This window comes from Arachis stenosperma, chromosome 6 (assembly GCF_014773155.1).
Source record: "Arachis stenosperma cultivar V10309 chromosome 6, arast.V10309.gnm1.PFL2, whole genome shotgun sequence".
In the NCBI taxonomy this organism is placed as follows: domain Eukaryota; kingdom Viridiplantae; phylum Streptophyta; class Magnoliopsida; order Fabales; family Fabaceae; genus Arachis; species Arachis stenosperma.
Genome location: NC_080382.1, coordinates 69674961 through 69677460, shown reverse-complemented (window position 1 = coordinate 69677460; position 2500 = coordinate 69674961). Strand labels below are relative to the sequence as shown.

General features: G+C 51.0%; 8 non-coding genes and 1 pseudogene across 8 annotated transcripts in view; all 9 read right to left on the bottom strand.

The window, feature by feature from the left end:
• Positions 1-76: 76 nt before the first annotated feature.
• Positions 77-195, bottom strand: LOC130938879 (5S ribosomal RNA). The gene has a single exon (XR_009070021.1). It is a non-coding gene; the product is annotated as a 5S ribosomal RNA (ribosomal RNA).
• A 183-nt stretch (positions 196-378) lies between these two features.
• On the bottom strand, positions 379-497 carry LOC130938476 (5S ribosomal RNA). Its single transcript, XR_009069639.1, has one exon. It is a non-coding gene; the product is annotated as a 5S ribosomal RNA (ribosomal RNA).
• Positions 498-678: 181 nt separating this feature from the next.
• On the bottom strand, positions 679-793 carry LOC130936978 (5S ribosomal RNA; annotated as a pseudogene).
• A 184-nt stretch (positions 794-977) lies between these two features.
• LOC130937053 (5S ribosomal RNA) lies at positions 978-1096 on the bottom strand. Its single transcript, XR_009068290.1, has one exon. It is a non-coding gene; the product is annotated as a 5S ribosomal RNA (ribosomal RNA).
• A 182-nt stretch (positions 1097-1278) lies between these two features.
• On the bottom strand, positions 1279-1397 carry LOC130938742 (5S ribosomal RNA). Its single transcript, XR_009069892.1, has one exon. It is a non-coding gene; the product is annotated as a 5S ribosomal RNA (ribosomal RNA).
• Positions 1398-1581: 184 nt separating this feature from the next.
• On the bottom strand, positions 1582-1700 carry LOC130938772 (5S ribosomal RNA). Its single transcript, XR_009069920.1, has one exon. It is a non-coding gene; the product is annotated as a 5S ribosomal RNA (ribosomal RNA).
• A 180-nt stretch (positions 1701-1880) lies between these two features.
• LOC130938760 (5S ribosomal RNA) lies at positions 1881-1999 on the bottom strand. The gene has a single exon (XR_009069909.1). It is a non-coding gene; the product is annotated as a 5S ribosomal RNA (ribosomal RNA).
• Positions 2000-2183: 184 nt separating this feature from the next.
• LOC130938558 (5S ribosomal RNA) lies at positions 2184-2302 on the bottom strand. Its single transcript, XR_009069720.1, has one exon. It is a non-coding gene; the product is annotated as a 5S ribosomal RNA (ribosomal RNA).
• Positions 2303-2481: 179 nt separating this feature from the next.
• Positions 2482-2500, bottom strand: part of LOC130938829 (5S ribosomal RNA) — a 118-nt gene continuing 99 nt past the window's right edge. The window contains exon 1 of the ribosomal RNA XR_009069974.1: positions 2482-2500. This exon is cut by the window's right edge and continues 99 nt beyond it. This is a non-coding gene — a ribosomal RNA (5S ribosomal RNA).

The window sequence follows — 2500 nt, the reverse complement described above, 5'->3', positions numbered from 1 at the left end:
ATTGCGGCTCGCCCTTAGGTCTACTCGGGATAGCGTCATTTAGAGAATGAGGGTCGGCACGACGTAAAAAAAAAAAGAGGTGCAATACGAGGACTTCCCAGGAGGTCACCCATCCTAGTTCTACTCTCGCCCAAGCACGCTTAACTGCGAAGTTTTGATGGGATCCGGTGCATTAGTGCTGGTATGATCGCACCTATTATAGTTCGCACACACAATTTTCTTAACCATGCGGCGCGAGAGAGCATAACACTATCCGTGAAGCCTTGCGGGTACTGTAGGTGCCTGCCGAGGATGAGGCCATTGCGGCTCGCCCTTAGGTGGCCTACTCGGGATAGCATCATTTAGAGAATGAGAGTCGGCACGACGTAAAAAAAAAAAGAGGTGCAACACGAGGACTTCCCAGGAGGTTACCCATCCTAGTACTACTCTCCCCCAAGCACGCTTAACTGCGGAGTTCTGATGGGATCCGGTGCATTAGTGCTGGTATGATCGCACCTATTATAGTTCGCACACACAATTTTCTTAACCATGCGGCGCGAGAGAGTATAACACTATCCGCGAAGCCTTGCGGGTACTGTAGGTGCCTGCCGAGGATGAGGCCATTGCGGCTCGCCCTTAGGTGTCCTACTCGGGATAGCGTCATTTAGAGAATGAGGGTCGGCACGACGTAAAAAAAAAAGAGTGCAACGAGGACTTCCCAGGAGGTCACCCATCCTAGTTCTACTCTCGCCCAAGCACGCTTAACTGCGAGTTTTGATGGGATCCGGTGCATTAGTGTGGTATGATCGCACCTATTATAGTTCGCACACAATTTTCTTAACCATGCGGCGCGAGAGAGCATAACACTATCCGCGAAGCCTTGCGGGTACTGTAGGTGCCTGCCGAGGATGAGACCATTGCGGCTCGCCCTTAGGTGGCCTACTCGGGATAGCATCATTTAGAGAATGAGTCGGCACGACGTAAAAAAAAAAAAAAAAGAGGTGCAACACGAGGACTTCCCAGGAGGTCACCCATCCTAGTACTACTCTCGCCCAAGCATGCTTAACTGCGGAGTTCTGATGGGATCCGGTGCATTAGTGCTGGTATGATCGCACCTATTATAGTTCGCACACACAATTTTCTTAACCATGCGGCGCGAGAGAGTATAACACTATCCGCGAAGCCTTGCGGGTACTGTAGGTGCCTGCCGAGGATGAGGCCATTGCGGCTCGCCCTTAGGTGTCCTACTCGGGATAGCGTCATTTAGAGAATGAGGGTCGGCACGACGTAAAAAAAAAAGAGGTGCAACACGAGGACTTCCCAGGAGGTCACCCATCCTAGTTCTACTCTCGCCCAAGCATGCTTAACTGCGGAGTTCTGATGGGATCCGGTGCATTAGTGCTGGTATGATCGCACCTATTATAGTTCGCACACACAATTTTCTTAACCATGCGGCGCGAGAGAGCATAACACTATCCGCGAAGCCTTGCGGGTACTGTAGGTGCCTGCCGAGGATGAGACCATTGCGGCTCGCCCTTAGGTGGCCTACTCGGGATAGCATCATTTAGAGAATGAGAGTCGGCACGACGTAAAAAAAAAAAAGAGGTGCAACACGAGGACTTCCCAGGAGGTCACCCATCCTAGTACTACTCTCGCCCAAGCACGCTTAACTGCGGAGTTCTGATGGGATCCGGTACATTAGTGCTGGTATGATCGCACCTATTATAGTTTGCACACACAATTTTCTTAACCATGCGGCGCGAGAGAGTAACACTATCCGCGAAGCCTTGCGGTACTGTAGTGCCTGCCGAGGATGAGGCCATTGCGGTTCGCCCTTAGGTCCTACTCGGGATATCGTCATTTAGAGAATGAGGGTCGGCACGACGTAAAAAAAAAAAAAAGAGGTGCAACACGAGGACTTCCCAGGAGGTCACCCATCCTAGTACTACTCTCGCCCAAGCACGCTTAACTGCGGAGTTCTGATGGGATCCGGTACATTAGTGCTGGTATGATCGCACCTATTATAGTTTGCACACACAATTTTCTTAACCATGCGGCGCGAGAGAGTATAACACTATCCGCGAAGCCTTGCGTGTACTGTAGGTGCCTGCCGAGGATGAGGCCATTGCGGTTCGCCCTTAGGTCCTACTCGGGATATCGTCATTTAGAGAATGAGGGTCGGCACGACGTAAAAAAAAAAAAAAGAGGTGCAACACGAGGACTTCCCAGGAGGTCAACCATCCTAGTACTACTCTCGCCCAATCACGCTTAACTGCGGAGTTCTGATGGGATCCGGTGCATTAGTGCTGGTATGATCGCACCTATTATAGTTCGCACACACAATTTTCTTAACCATGCGGCGCGAGAGAGCATAACACTATCCGAAGCCTTGCGGTACTGTAGGTGCCTGCCGAGGATGAGCCATTGCGGCTCCCTTAGGTGGCCTACTCGGGATAGCATCATTTAGAGAATGAGAGTCGGCACGACGTAAAAAAAAAAAAAGAGGTGCAACACGAGGACT